Source organism: Perca flavescens, chromosome 23 (genome assembly GCF_004354835.1).
Source record: "Perca flavescens isolate YP-PL-M2 chromosome 23, PFLA_1.0, whole genome shotgun sequence".
Lineage (NCBI taxonomy): Eukaryota > Metazoa > Chordata > Actinopteri > Perciformes > Percidae > Perca > Perca flavescens.
This window is the reverse complement of record NC_041353.1, coordinates 15,267,440-15,284,175: the sequence shown is the minus strand read 5'-3', so window position 1 is coordinate 15,284,175 and position 16,736 is coordinate 15,267,440. Positions and strand designations below refer to the sequence as shown.

Here is a 16,736-nt window from a genome sequence, read left to right as displayed (position 1 = left end):
TTTATTTTGAAATATCTGTGTCGAATAATCATTGGCTATTTTTCAACGCAGGTGTTAACGAAGGTGTTCCAGTTCCAGGGTGCTGGTATTGTGCATGCTGGCTCACTAGCTTGGTTAGCTAGCTAGATGTCCAGATCCGCTGTAAAGACCCATGGATGCACGACACAAAACCCCGGATGAAGGCCCTGCGCTGACAAGCGTTGCGTGAATACTAAAGAGAAAACTCTTCCAGCAAGTAAGTCACTGTTGCTCAATTGTCTCCTTAATTAAGCAACGCAACAACTGCTCTCAATGAAATTAAAATGCCGTTGTTCTTCAGGGCTTTCTAGAAAGATTTACATATTTGTTGTGGCTGCTTCTATAGTCCATGCTGCCTGTTAGGGAACCAGCAGTCTTTCAAGTGTGGGATGGTGAGGAGTAGCAACCAAAGTTTGATGCTAACAGCCTAGCTAGCTAACGATTTAGTTGTCATGCTAACAAGTTAGCATTGAACATGCTATAATCCTCAACCATAAAAATGAAATGGGTTAAATCCATTTTATGTCTATGGTTTTCACCTATCCACGTTGTTTTCACATAGGCCTACAAGGAATTAGCGTTTGTAATAACATAATAACATATAAACAACATAAACAAGGTAAGAAAAAAAATAAATAAACAATGAAAGCAACCAATGCAAAAAATCAATAGACTATAGAATAGAAGAAAATACAATAAAAATCGGATTTATTTTATTTTAGAAAATAGCATGCATTGTTGTGGTGTGAAAATTCTCCTTCACCCCTGTCATCTTTCCTGATGTGGAGGGAAAATGACCCAGTCTGGGAATGATTTGTAGTCATCCATTGTTTGTTTTTTTATTTGGGCTTTGTTACTAGGATACAGTAGTCAGCTACATAACGTCATTTGTTTCTTTAGGCTACAAACCAGGCTTAATTATGTTGCTCAGTTGTGGGTGTTTGTTTTTATGAGAGTGTCTGTCTTCCTCTCTCTGTCTATTTGGGTTTGACCTTTTATTTGTTGATCATCTTCTCATGCAGTGTGCTCTGTAGAACTTTTCCCCACACACGTTTCAACTCCTAGAAAAATGTACTCTTTGTCTATAAAGCCTGCTGCAACCTAAAACACTGCTTCACCTGCTTGGCTTGGACTCTCTCCATGAAGTAATTCCCACAAAGCCCATAGGCCATGTCGACCATATGGTGCTACATAGTCTGATAGGTTGTTATGCATAGCATACATTCATGACGGTGACTCGAACAGGAACTAATTAGTACAGTCTCTGGAAACTCCATTTAATTTAAATTTCAGTTAATTGAGTTGTGAACATTAAGATGTTTTAAAGGGAATTTCTGTGTAAGGGTTACACCATGAGCTGGTTTCTTTGGAGCACATTAATCATTGGTCGCAGTGTTATAATGTGTAATAGCAAAAGTAGGTTCCTGCTGCTGTGATTACACTCAATTTATGGTTACATGGTGGTATTTACTTGAAAAAAAAAGGATTAAAAATGTTGATCGCTTTATTGAGTTTGTATGAGAGAAATTGACAGGAACTCTGCAATTTTTCTTTTTATTGTGCGAGTTTGTTTGTCTGTGGTGTGCTTTTAAAGCAAACTGCCACTGTCATTAAGTTCTCCTGCGTTGAAGTTTATTATTTACCTTGCCTTTATACACATTTAGTTCTGCAATTAGGTTTCACATTTATTCACTGTATGGAAGTGGTATCTAAGCAACCCCTTGCGTGTGCGCACACACACACACACTCACACACACACCGACACAGGCACATGCATACACATACATACGCACACACATCCTGGCTTACGCCCGATTGGCTGTTTTCTCTGTTCACACACTTTAATGGCAGGAAAACACATACATACACTTTAGTGCATTTTTGTCTAAACTTACTCAAAATTGTTCTTCAAACAGTGACTGCCACCAGACCCAGAGCAGAACTCTGACTCAGCAAATCTTAGAATGCCAGCTTGAGTCATTTCCTTTTTAACCTCGTCATTGGCCCTTCCCCTGTTCCATTGCGTGCAGAAAACATGATTGTGAAAAAGATTAAAATTAGAGCAAATTGTTGGTTTCATTGTCTAATTACTTTATTTGCATAAATTGAATTTGATTTTGTAATTTACAAGATTGTAGCATTGAATTCTTAATGCATTTCCCATTTGGTACATGTTTCTGTTAACTCTAAATCATGTACCTTTTCCTACCCTCATTTACATTCATGAAGGACCCAGAAAAACACTTCTCTATATAATGCAGTAAAAAACAAAACTTAAAATTGACTGTACTCTTAAATCAGTCCCTCAGGGGTGACAATAATGGTAGATTAGGTTCACAAATATAGGATTTATTACAGGGCTGGTGTATTGGATTGCATTAGATTGTACTGGGGTATTTGACAATCTGATAACCTTAAGAACCTTCTATTCTTTTCTTGTTGAGATACCTGCCAGGTGTGATCTTGTGGAGGAAGGAAATGTAAAGAGCCTTTTTAAAAACATTTATTGTATACTGTAGTGTACCTCTATTGTACTGGACTGTGCACAGAACACTCAAAAGAAAAAAAAAGACACTGGAACAAAACGTGACAACAGTAAAAAAGAAAAAGAATCCTATTTTTCCCGCGCCACTCCTCATTATTACTGCTGTTCTTCCCACGTCGTTGAAGACAGAGATGAGTCGCTGTCCCACTTTGCATCCCAAAAGGCCCGTGTCGCATCAAACTTACCGTGCGATATGTGCTGTGTTTGTTTTTAGTAGTGTTTGTATATCATAACTCCTTGTTTGAACTAGAGGCATCCACCACCGTTCCCACTGGGAAACATCAAGTATTAAATGCCATTCCCCGGCATGCTTGTTTGAGTAATTTACGCTCAAACGAATGTCATTCCTCGTCTCCAGGTGGTCCTTTCTGCCACGTCTCTGTGTACAAGCCGACACCGCTTTTGATGGCTCCACCTGAGAGATTTGCCCAAATGTGCCTGCTTTTTCCCCAAAGTGGTTTCCAGAGTTTCCGCTCTGGGCTTGTTTACCAGTAAATGTTTTTATGATTCCCCTAAGCAACACGAGAGTCAGTGTTTTCTGTTTCCTTCTTCTTTTCTTTTTTTTTTTTTTTTTTTTTTTTACAAGTAATGCAGCATTTGTTATTTAGTTTTCTCCCCCCACCCCCCACCCCACCACCCCCTTTGCTCTCCAAAATGGCTGGATATGCTGTCAGTAAACAAAGTCTAGTTCCCATTAACCTCTCATTCCCTCTGAGAAATCCACAAACAAGTCGAGTGCCGAACGACCTCAAACAAACTGTACATGCACAGACACATTGCACACACACACACACACACACACACACATGCGCTCCTGTCCTGAAGAACAATATGGAAATATTCGTCCTTCCTCCCTTCCCGTGCTTAGCCCTGGTGCTCTAGCCGTCTGTTTTGCCTAATTGCTTTAACACTAGCCTGGCATGCTAATTGCACTGGGCCCCCTGTCACCACATCATTTACATGGCCTGCTTGATTTGAAATTTAATCTGCTTGAAGGGTTTGTGTTTCATGCTCACTTTAAATCCTAATGCTCTGTGGGATTGAAAGCAGTTTGCATTATTGAGACTGTAAAAATAAATCCTTGTGTATTTGTTTGGCACAATGTTTTTTTTTTTTTTTAAATAAGAGACTACCATAAGATTTTAACGAGTTTCAGTTGTAAAACTTACTCTGTTGGACAATAAAACTTTGTAATGCCACTTCAGTTTCACGGGGTGATTAAATCAAAGAGGAAAATTGATGAGACGGTGGGCAGTGCCGTGTCTGGATGCTGGGCAGAGGAAACTCGTGGATAAGATGGGAGTGCATGGTGTGTTGGCCGGCTTTTTTTACTGCAGATGGCCTTTTTGATGTGGAGCTGAAAGAGAGTTAGACAGACAGAGACACGGAGTTGGCTTATACAGTGTAGTGAGTTCACATAGCGCAATTCAATCAAAGGCCAAAAGCTATTTCAATTTCTTAGAGGTTGGGGCCCATCCCTGTTCTACACTGGCACAGCATTTCCTCCACTTGTCCTCCACCCGAACATAGCTTTTCTTCTGGAACCGTACTATGTGATGGCACCGCGGCACCCTCTTGATTTTCCGTTGTTTCTTCGTCATCTTCAATGGAATTTGACTTTTGATCCCCAAAGTAGCAGGTGGAGTCTTACGGTAGGGTTCCACACAGCGAAACACTATTTTGGAATTTCGGCCAGCGAAAGTTTGCCTCGGGGGTGTGGTCGCGAAAACATCACGCAAGAAGCAAATTTGTTTTTTAAATGTACCGGATCAGAAGACATAGGGCGGTAAAAATACATAGCAGCAAACCATCTGCAAAATGTTAGCTCATAAATGCTCTGGTAACCTGGCTATGTAGCCTAGCTGCCTTGCTATGCTTACAATGAAATGCAATGTCCGAACATGCTAGCGGTTGACCTGTTGGCTAGCTGAATAATTTTGAATAGAGTGTTTAAACTATCTACAGTGGTCTATTTGGTGGTGTGTTAGCCATGTTTAAGTTTGTGTGACATATAAACAACAATCCGTGTTGCTACAAGCGTCAATGTTCGCCAACAAAACATTTAATCAAACAAATGCACAAGTAGCCTAGCTAGCTAGCTGCCTGGCTAGGTTACAATGAAATCCAATGTCTGAACATGCTAGCAATTAGCCTGTCGGCTAGCTGAAAAGTTTGAGTGTTTAAACTAACATACAGTGGTCTAGTTAGTGGTGTATGTCCCCTGACTAAGTTCGTGTGTCATATAAATCACAATTTGTGTTGATACAAGTACCAATGTTTGTGTAGAAACATTTTAATCACATACACATTTTTATGATACAGTGCTGATAACCTCCGCCATCTTTGTCAGACTTTTTTACGGTGTTTTCTGGGAAAAAGCGTAGCGTCAACAGGATAATGCTGAAATGCTCAGTGGGGCAATGTGAGGTCAGCGGGTATAAGAGTGGTAAATGGAGGAGGTACAAGCTCTGCCCCTGCTACACCACTCTGAATATTTACCCTTTCTCCAGACTGGGCTACTGTCCCAGCCATGATTAGGCTCGCTCGTGGTGCTTTTTATTGGTGTAATTTCTGGAGATCCGGCCCATGTTTCCAACTTCCACCTTTTATAAGGCAAACATGACTATACAGTGACCGTGCTGACCTCTCTGAGAACAGTCTAACTCTCAAGGAGACCTGACAACTAACAGAAAATTCAAAGTAACGCTCATTATCCTCAGTGAGGAAAACAGACTACTGAACATTCTCACACACACACACACACACACACACACACCCTGGTGCAGGGAGGGTAATTTATGTGAAGATGGAACCACAGATGAACTTTTTTTTTTTGTGCCTTATTTTTTTCTTTTCCCCATACAAGTTCACCCAAACAGAGAGAATACAGTCAATATTAAGTCAATTATAAATATTTATAATCTACACATTTTAAAAATCCTGTCAATCACAAAGATGCGGGGGATAAGCTCACAGCAGCTGGATGGTCCGGATGTGATTTGCATGCCGCATAAAGCCTCAGCTTGCCATCCCCGTTTTGTTTTTGACTTTGCATGCCTGCTTGTTCTCAGCGCAGATTAAATATAGAAGTATTGTTCTCGTTGAGGATAGATGTTCCCTCACCCCTCCCCTCCCACACATACACACACAGATGCTGGCGCACACAACACACAGAGGCAGTATTGACGCCTGATGCTGATGGCGATTCATTATTGAAAAGGAAATCGTCTCCATATGACTGGAGTTTGTTATGGGGAGCTTTGTTCTCGTCATCTATATTGCAGGGCATCTTTGTCAGTCAGCACTGTGAGATCTTTTTCTTCTCTCTGTGTTTGTGTGTGTGTGTGTGTGTGTGTGTGTGTGTAGTGAAGACAGAGTTTTCCACTCTCTGTAGTGTTTGTCAGTGTTACTGTCCTAATAACTAAGTGCTTTGTTTTTCAGTTGATAGAAAACTAAGATACAGTTACTTTTCGGTTTAGCCCAGAAGTTGGTCTCTGATAACATATGCTCCGCGTCTCTGCTCTGAAAACACAATGCTGACCCTCTTTAGTAACAACAACCTCCTCAAAAGAGCTTCTTTTTCTGCTCTTCTGTCATTATCTTACTTTTTCTTGTCCAGTTCAGACAGAAAATTGGTCTGTCTGGCTGTGGTCACATCTGTGACCTAACGAGTCCTCCAGTCACAAAAGCTTGCAATAACTGTCAGCTGGTAACACTGCCATGCCAGAAAATCAAGACCTGATCTCACTATCTATATACTGATGTGACCCGGTTTGATATTCGTGATCACATTTCAGTTATGTGTGGACTTGGATCTGGCCTTTTTTATCATGCCCCCACTGTTGACTTACACAAATGGTACAGAAAATATGGCGGAAAACATCGGTCGCGCAGAAGACCTGCAATGGCTTTCTCACTCACTCATTCGTCATAATAAACATTCCACACAGTAGGACACTCTATAGTGAGCAGTAATTTGACATTTTGGACACTTATGAATGCATTCATGCCAGTAAAAAGTAAATATAGTGCATTATATACAGTATGTTGGACACGAGATTCTGCCACAGTGGTTCTGGACTCAATCTCTTCCTCACAAGCTCAGGGAAAACCAGGTCCACTGTTCCAAGGAGACACAAAATAAACAAACACAAAAAAAGCTCCTACCTTAACTCAAATACACAATATGTGGGCTATGTACCCAAGCGGTGCAAGTGTGAACAAATACAAACATTCTCTATGGCAAAAGAAGTCTGACCTGGTCACTTGACCCCAGATTATTTTTTCCATTTTGGGCCACTTTTGCCTGCTGTCTGAATAGCCTTTGTGTCAAAGAAAAACCAAGTCTGAAAACAACAACCGGCTGCTAATTTCATGGAATTTGTAAAACCATCTCCCAAAGTCACATTTCTGTTCTCATCAACAAGCCTCTGATTGTCACTTTAGCTTAGCATCCACTTGATTTAATAATGTATTCAGAAGTTAGGACACGTCTCTGCATGTGTGACTGTGTTTGCGCGCAAATGTGTGTAATATGCTTGTATGGGTGGGCGAATTGGCAAAGTGTCCCCTCTTAAGAGTGCTTGTTGTGTGGCATTCTCTCTTGATTTCATGCTTTGCTGATGGAAAATTAGGCCCTGGCGTATCTCTGCATGAAGAGGAGGTGTAGGAGGAGGAGGAGGAGGAGTGCTGATGGCTGCTGTTATTGCCTCAGGACACTCTGCCCGACAACAAGAAAACTAGAGCGATGAGGAGGGAGGGAGGCTGTGTCACTGGCTGCTAATGCACTCTAAACAAGATGATGAGACACATGGAATCCCCAATGTGACGCCAAGGAGCCTCAGAAAAGAACATCTCTTTAACTATCTCTTTCTAGCTCTTCCCCCATCTTTTTTTCCCTCCACATTGTTGTAAAGTGCAGTTATGATACTGGCATTCTGAAACCTTTTAAATGTACGCTGCCTTTTTTGTGGGGATTTTGAATGGCACATAGACGTGTTGAGGAGTTTATTTGCATATTTTGTCTTGTTTTTTTGTGTGCTTTTTTTGCCTGTATGTTGCCCAATGAAGCTCTAAGGATAAAGTGCTTAAAGAACTGCAGGCACTTCACTTAAGTTGTTTGGTTGTTCAAAGATACGCCACAATACACCGCTAGTTGAAATGCAGCTCAGCCCACTGTCAGATGTGTGAGAAGCATTTGGAGGCAAAGCAAAAAAAAGAAAGTTATAATCCCGTTATGTTATGTAAGTGGAATGAGAGCCTTATATAATGTTGGGTGCCTGTGTTCATCATGTCACGAGGATCAAACATCGCACAAACAATTGCAAAACTATATGCTGTATATGATATGCTATAAATTCAAAGAAATTACATTTTCAGGAAAAGAAATGTTGTTTGCCACACAAAGGTGTTTTTAAAAGGCAAAAATGACCGTATTCTAAATAGTCTATGTTATGTCTTTAGTCCAATTCAGTTTGTGGGTTTTATTATTTATGTTAATACAGCACTAAACTGTGTTTTAATTTGTGAATTGTTGATCAGTACAAATGAGCACATTTCAGAAGCTTTTACCTTTTGGTCTGTAAAAAGTGTGAGTAAGATGTGTCTGTGGATTTAAATCCATTATGTCTCTAGGCAGCGTTTTATGGTTATTTTTTTGTTATTTTTATTTTAAATTGTTTTAACAATGACCACATAAGTTAGAAGAGATGATGCAGGGGCCCACAAGTCCCTGAGAGAAATACCCTTTATAGAGTATTGGAACTGGACCTCCGCATCATCTGGCGGTCTTTGTCCTCCCTGTGGGAACAGTAACTTCCCAGTCACTGTGATGACTGTGGTCATGGAAGAAGTGTGTGTGTGTGTGTGTGTGTGTGTGTGTGTGTGTGTGTGTGTGTGTGTGTGTGTGTGTGTGTGTGTGTGTGTGTGTGTGTGTGTGTGTGTGTGTGTGTGTGTGTGTGTGTGTGTGTGTGTGTGTGTGCGTGCACGCGCACATGCACATTGATGTGCATGTGTCCTGGAAAGTTTGAAGTTTACATGTGATTTGTGCTGGAAAAACTATAAGAATCCTTTACTGTGGTATTTAATTTGTTCTGTAAGATCCTGTAGGTCTTCTATGGTTTTTGTGACCCTGTTTCACATACTTAGTTTTGGATACAGTATAAGTATCATCATGTCTAGAAACTACTCTCCCCATCCATCTCATTATTTGGGCTTATGTTGTAGATTGTCTACACACTCTACTGTTATATTGACATACAGTATAAGTCAGCAGTGCCTTCGGTTAAAAAAAAAACTTGGGAGTTTTAGGAGGAATTTTTGGGGTTTCACACTGAGATCGGTGGTCGACAAGGTCTTTCCCGTCTTAAAAGGGAAAGCAGTTTACTCATTGAACAACGAGAAGGGAAATGAAAGGGGAAAAGAGCAGAGAGTGTGCAAAAGGCAGCACGGCAGGGTCTAGATGTAAAATTGTCCATAACACCTGGGGCCACTCAGCGCAATGACGCACAAAGAAGAACGCTGGCTGTGGGGACTGGCATACACTAGCCACATCTGGACCAGTTTGCCTTCACAAAGGGGCTGGATTGAGCGGACTGCTCTCACCGGATTGGACTTGACTTTATGTAGTGTGTGACTGGAGTTGTCAAGGCTGTTTACAGCATTTATTCCCTACCTTTTCTCACACTACAAGTTGAAAAACAAATATGCAAGAGGCTGCAAAGAAAGCAATGGAGTGCAGGAGATGGATGGCATAGATATACTGTGCATTTATCAATAGGTCATCTCCTTTCCTTTCTTTTCTTTCTCACTCCAGAATCCTGTAATTGAAGTTAGAGCAAGTTTAGGATCTGAGATTAGCAATCTTAAGTGAACGTTTGAGCCCTGCACTTTCCATCTGCAGCAATCACTGAAACTCTAATATTCTATTTCCACAAAGTAATCACTGAGGAAGTTAGGGGAATCTAACTCATTCCAGCCCATCTGAGTCCACAGATAAATCAATATTCACAGACAGAGCCTAATATTTGGTGTGGGATAAGACTTTTTTTTTTTTTTTTTGTATGATCTCATAAGCAAATGGTGCTGGAAAGGACTTTTGAGGATGGAGGGGAAAGACATTTGAACCTCAAAGGCACAGTCAAACCACTGTGAGCCAAGACTTAATTACAATGACCTTACAACAGGGCAGTAGCCTAAAGCCATGCATCCAGGCTAACCTAGCACCCCCACCAGTGCACAATACTGGCCCCCTGCCGCCATCAGACCTGATAAATGAGTTCTTTTCCTTGATTGCTGCATCATGGCCGAGAGCGGGAATTGGGCAGAGAGGAAAGGGAGGGAGAGGAAAAGAAGGGCGTGAAGGAAGGAGAACTGGGGAGAAAGTGAACGGGAAGCGGAGAACAGTGCCCCTCAGATAAACTGCAGTAGTGATAGAGGTTGGTGCCATAACTCCGTGGGCATCAGCTCCTGGTTGTAGTATACATTTTTGTATCTCTCTGAGGCTTCTTTGTCTTTACAACTTTTACTAGATTATTTTTTGGGCATTTTTTAGGCCTTTTATTTATGTGGGACAGCTGAAGACATGAAAGTGGAGCAAGAGAGCGATAGAAGGGGAATGACATGCAGCAAAGGGCCGCAGGACGGAGTCAAACCTGTGGCCGCTGCTTCGAGGAGTAGGAAAAAAAGCAACATTTCCCACACACTAAAATATCCCTTTCAAAGCTTAAAAGGTGTCCATGGCTTGGTGATCCATGTACTTTTGAAAACATCTCAAATATCACCGTCGGTTAGCCTGAAAAATACATGATTATCAAGCTACACAAGTAGGTATCCCTTCCTGAAAAGTTGCAAGAAAGACATGGTTTTGACCTGACAAGAATAACCTGTAGATTCAGCTTATTGTTACTGTCATGAGGAGTCTTCTGGCCCAATAGAAAGTCTGTAAGCGGATCCTCAAAGTGCCCAACTGATGCCCAGTCAAAGCTCCATGAATTTCATTCACATACACTGTAACTTATTGGTTTTTACCAGGGGCTGATTTGCTCGCTTTGAGAGTCAAGCATACTGTACACACACACATATGCACACACACATTGACAGCCTCCCAACGTTTGCAATTTGCATTCCGCACTCTCCCCATCACTCTCTATTTCTAAGAGTCACTGGATGCCACGAGTTGAACTTGGTTTTTGATTAAGTGTTTGTAGGTAGCGCCTCGGGCCCCGTCTCTCATAGATAAGAAGCGGTAATCCTGGGATGTGTGTTATTGTCTGTTTTCTGGAGGATTCTGTGGCTGTCTGCCATGGGACTGAGAATGGCTTTAAAATTCAAGAATTTAATTTTGCTGTATTTTCCCAGCTGAAAAATGAAGTGTCATTAACTTCCTGTCCTCGCTTTTATTTTTTGAATGAGGTTTTAAATGAGCCCCTTTTCTCTTTAAGTCGATTACATGTCAGATTTCTAATGACAAAACAAATCAGAAGTTAGCACGAGCACTTAATCTCATTCATCATCTCTATTTAAGATCAAAACATCTGATGAGTAGATTATTTTTCCTTTTCCCTGAAGGACGATCCCTTTTTCCAAAAAAAGAAAAAAAGAAAATGCCCCTTTTAGGAAGTGTTCCCATGTTTGACAGCATGCCAGTCTTAACAAAGGGGAAATGCTGAGTTCCCTTTAATAGATCTATATTCATTTTCAAATGAGTTGATTAGCCAGCACAATGTCATTGGATTCAGGGGCCCATTACACATTTATGATGGTAAATTACTGAACATTTACAATCCAAATGAAATTTCATGAGGAGGGGATATTGAAAAAATGGAGGGAGAGAGACGCTTTGCGTTCATCCCTGTAGCCTTGCCTCATTGCGTCTCCCTTCCTCTCCCTCTCTCCCTTTCTCTGTCTCCCCACTCTCTTTCCCTCTGTCTCTCGCACTCTCTCTCTCTACTCTTGTCGGTTTCTTTCTCACATATCACATCAGTGCCCCCTGTGGTCCAACTGGGCATCACATAAGGGTCTGAAGCTGTGTTCACTTGCACAACTCTGTCGCTGACATTTTAGGAAGTGTGTTGTTTTTTTCACGCTGCCATCCAGGTAATAATGGCTTATCCACAGGTACGCTTACAGGTAAACATGCAATGATAGTGGTTTTCTCCCTAAAAGTGTGGAGATGCAGACCGAGTGCGGTGAAAGGATGGATGTCTGGTGCTGAGGAGGGTTCTTCCCCCTCGGTCTTCGGTGTAGTGTTACATGTAGGTTCAAACGTCCTATAGATCCCTGAGCAAACACCTCTCCTCTCCAATCAGCCCTCAGCACTGTGCAGCCCTGTCACTGCGTCCACATCAATATTTTATTTTGGCAAATTTGCAGTGACATGCATTAGTACAATTAGGGGCAAGTTTTTACTTGGATTCCCATCTTCTACAAGGAGAGAAAGTGATAAAGGGAAGCTGAACTCTCTCTATCTCTCTCTCTCTCTCTCTCTCTCTCTCTCTCTCTCTCTCTCTCTCTCCTCCTTACTCTCTCTATCCCTCTTTCCCTCTCTCTCTCCAGCATGGCTGGTTCGTTCCTCAGCCCTCCACCTCTAAATAATTCATCATCCAATCAATCATTTTCTCTTTGTTTTGGGCCCCAGTGCCTGAGATGAAACGGCCTGCTGCCAAAGCTGCTTTGCCTCATCTGAGGCCTGGAAAACATGATCTGCTGCTGAGATTACAACACACACACAAACACACGCACGCACACGCACATGCACGTATGTGCTGGTACCACATCTTCACTGTTGGGGAGTCATACACATTCATACAGATAAGATAGCCGCGCACACACATGCAGAGAAGAGTTTTTACATTTGACTCAAAATGACAGCAGATATTTGAAAGTTAAACCTTTGTGACCATAAACCTAAACATTTCTGTACATCCACAATTTTTTAGAAAAGAAATAAAACCCAAATGGCTGTGTCCATTAACATATTTGTATGTATTGTCAACTGTCAGTCAGCCTATTATGAGAAATAAAGAACTACCGTAACGTATAATATTTACAAGGGTCAGAACATTAGAAGTCTATAGTCTTTCTGGTGTTTTCATCATGTCAAACAGATGTACTGTGTGATGATTTGTGGGCATTGTTTTTTTTTTTTTTTTTTTTTTTAAATCTATTTTAGCTGTTTGCTGCAATAGAAAATAGGTGATTCTAGTTATTTAACTGTGTTAAACTTTGAACCTTTTTTTGTATTTTAATGGCATGCCATCATAAGGGAGTTCTGTAATAGAAAACCGACTGTCTGATCTCCCAGCTGTAACACTCGGGTTTGGTTAGCTTATCTAAAGGGCCTGTCTCCACCTTAAAGCCTGTGTGGAGGCAGCCTTAATAGGGGGAAATGTCTTGGACAAGTGATTTGAAGATATTTTGCTTCATCCCTTTGGAGCGCTCTCCAGGTGATGCCGCGAATGTCTCCTTCGTTTGATGTCGAACAACACAGATCCGCTATTGAGTGATAGCTTCAAATGCAGAAAGACTGAGACCCTACGTGCTGCTCCCCCTACTTGAGCTACATCAGAGGAAACTGACATCTATTATGGTAAAGAAAAGACAAGCGTTTGAAAAATTCAAGTACGCACATTGCAGAAGTGTCAGGACTTTTACAGAGTGCAATTTTCTTTTTTTTCATTCTTTTTTTGTTAACAAGGTGGTTTTAAGCCAAGCATGTCTATATGAACTGTGTTGGATAGAGCATGAAAGGAGCTGCTAGCCCATCATGGTAATATTTTAGCCCCCTAAAGAAGTCACCACAAGTCCCTTGTGTCCTCCTAACAAGAGGAGATTAAACCCTGAGACTTTGAGCTCAAATTCAAGCAGTTTTATCTGCTCACTTTCCATCCAACTTTTTGTCAAAAAAGAGACTGAAGGAGTCTTCATTCTTAGCTTCTACCTTACTTCTTTTGATTCACCAGAATTACTTTTGTCACAATGAACAAACATTTTCTAGTGGTTTTGCATTTGTTTTTCTGAACGTGAGTTTGCGCTGGGAATTCTGCTGCAACCAAATGTATTATTCTGCAGGACATTTGCGTAACCGATACATTTGAATGTTGTGATTTGTTTTGACTTTTTAATTCAGACTATGAAAATTCATTATACATTTGTACTTGACTTGAAGCTGAGCATGGGCGTTGATTTGCATGCATTTGGGTGGCTGTTCTCTTCCCTGCGCCTTAAATATCCACGGTGCGTTACATTGCCATCATATACAGTTGTGCTCATAACTTTACATACCCATGCTAAAGTTGACTTAAAACAGGAATACATTTTTTTTTTTTTTTTTTTTATTTCAGTTAGCCTAATAGCTGGTTTGATTTGCATTGAGAGATGATCTTCTGGAAAGTACCCCATGCCAATCTCTAGGTATGGTGAAGGGTATGTGATCATGTGAGGCTATTTTAATTCCAAAGGCCAAGGGAACTTTATCAGGATGCATAGGATCCTGGATCCATGAAATAACTGGTCAAATAAAGTGGCTAGCCTTTAAAAATAAAAATATGCCTGCCTCTATGGGAATTTAACAAAGGGCTATGTATACTTATGCCCCCTGTATTTTAAGGAAGAACATTTATTTATTTACAATACATTATTCATTCACAAAGAAAATTGGTGTCCTTAAAAGGTCGGATTTTTCCTCATTTTTTTATTAAGCCATTAAGATCAATTTCCCAAAGATTTTTTTTTTTATTCCACTTTTTAGTCAACTTTAGCATGGGTATGTAAACTTATGAGCACAACTGTATAAACACAGCATTAGTTAGGACAGCACTTATTCAGTTGTAGAGCTAGGTACCAAATTCAATACTTTTTAAGCACAGACCAAATTGCCTCTAAAGTATTGAGTATCGAAAAATGCCTCGTCATTCAATACCCAATGTCAATACCCAAAAGAGTAAATCTCATCGCCGTCAGTGAGCCAATAAGCATGCAGCATGCTTGTACCAAGATCTAAGAATGCTGCTGATTGGCTGTCGTAGAGACACGCAGGAAAAACTCTACGTTGCACAGAGACGGGGGCTCACGTAGTAGAAGCTGAAAAATACATTTAAAGATTTGTGCCGTAATGTGTTTAATAACTTTTTGAATGATACACAGCCCTATTCTACAGTAAACTATTCACTGTTCATGTCTTTCAGTTGATCTTTGACTTAACAGCAGTGACAACCAGTTGATGGCAGAAGCCAAGACTTTGTGAATGGATGGTGTCTTCTCGCTCGAGAGGGATCTCATGATCCGGCGTGCACATAAAGCAGCATTTCAAAAATGTGATGTGGAAATGCTTGCAATACTTCCTTTTTTTCGGTATTGATCCATTATGTTAAGGTATCACACCTTTTCATTTAATGTGAAGGTGTGTTAATAGTTATCTCCTATGGATTAGGTCCCAGTTGTTGCTACCTGATTTCTCCTTGCGGTGACGATTATTGAGCTGACGACAGTTAGTGTAATGATCGTAGGAGTGTAAGATAGTTGGGGAAAGCAAATCATCATCACCATGCTTTTACAACACAAACCGATCACAGAGCAATCTCTAAGAACTGTCTATTGAAAATAAATGACACTGGCAACAATCGACATGGATAGCCACCAAATTTGTTATTACACAGTAGTGGAAATGGTTTTTAAGAAAGCTGTTTACTCCAAGGTTGTTCTGGATGAAAGCTTCCACTAAATACCTAAAACGTGAATGTAGAAATGCTAATTTTTCTGTTAAAAATCAAAAAACGTTTACCCCTGAAGTCTGTAGTGTACAGTAGATGCCACTTATTCCTCAGCACATGAAATCTAATAGCCTTGTTGAAATGTGCCGCGGGGGACTCGCATACACAGTAAACGCATGTCTGAAGTCTGATAAATAGCAGAGGTAGATGAAGAGACATTTCCTGGAAGGGTCCTGGGCACTGTAAAAAGACAAACAGCTTTATTTATCAGACTGGCAGAAACACATTATTGAGACAGACGCAAGTCTACGGGAGTAAATAAAACACTGAGTGCAAAAAAAAAAAAAAAAAAAAACTTCAGGGAGAGAGATAAGGAAAGAAAGGAAAGATATAGAGAGATGGATGAGGAGAGAGGAATGAAGGGGGTGGGATGCAAGGAGAGCGAGGGAAGGGGACATGCAGCAAGTGTCAGGCAAAGAGCTGAAGGATCACCCAGGGCCTAGTAATCATGCCCCGTAGGGCTCAACGTCAAGCAGCTCCAGTGTGAATGAGCGATCACACCTACCTGCCCCCTGTTTGTCCCTCTCTTGCTCTTTCTTTCTCTCACACACACACACACACACACACACACACACTCAATAACACAATGTGCAGCAAGTGCAATATCTGCCCCACTTCATTAAATAAATTGGCCACCTACCAAAGACAGCACGAGTCAGATTACCTCCGGTGAGAAGTCAGCTATCGCAATTATTGTTACAGAATGTGTCGGGAATCTGTTCAAATATGTCATTCCAAAACATGGCCTCAGCCTGCGTGCCCCTTGAATTGTAAGACGTTTATTAACAATTATGAATTAATTGAAGAAAATATTTGGTTCATATATGTCAGTGTAATTTAGGCGGGAAAATGTGATGAGTTCTTGGTTTTTATTAGAATATCATTAACCCTCTTGTAATTAACCTCGTTCAAAAATTAACCACGTTATTATCAAACCAAGCAAATAATTGAAGCAGCAGCTTAATTTATAATTTGACAATTTGCTACCTCTTTCTTTTTTTTTTCTCCCTCTTTCATGTGTTCCTTTAATAAAAAAAAAGGAAATGGAGAGAAACATTTAACAGCAGTGACTTTAATGAACATGTAGCGTGGTTAAAAGTAGAGTCAGAATGATCTCGCGTTAATGGCATCTGTGATCCGTCTTCTTAAACTGGACTCCAGAAGAAACCCTCCCCCCCCCCCCCAGTCAGAGATGAGGTGTGCCCTCCTACTTTCTTAAGACACAGAAAGAGACCACAAAGGAATAGAATGGAGATTCGGCCCCAGTGTACCAATCAAGCTCATGTATAGGTTACAGAGGCCAGCTTAGCAAGGTGTGGATGTCAAGGCTCCGCTAAAGAGCGGCGAGAGCTTAGATGTAAAAGGCAAAATGTTTCATGGAATATGTATTTTTTTTAGACTGT

At 40.8% G+C, this 16,736-nt stretch overlaps 1 long non-coding RNA gene across 1 annotated transcript in view; it reads left to right on the top strand.

Moving 5' to 3' along the window:
• Positions 1–52: 52 nt before the first annotated feature.
• Positions 53–16,736, top strand: part of LOC114549910 (uncharacterized) — a 190,935-nt gene continuing 174,251 nt past the window's right edge. Inside the window, exon 1 of the long non-coding RNA XR_003691616.1 lies at positions 53–235. This is a non-coding gene — a long non-coding RNA (uncharacterized LOC114549910). The remainder of the gene's footprint in view (positions 236–16,736) is intronic.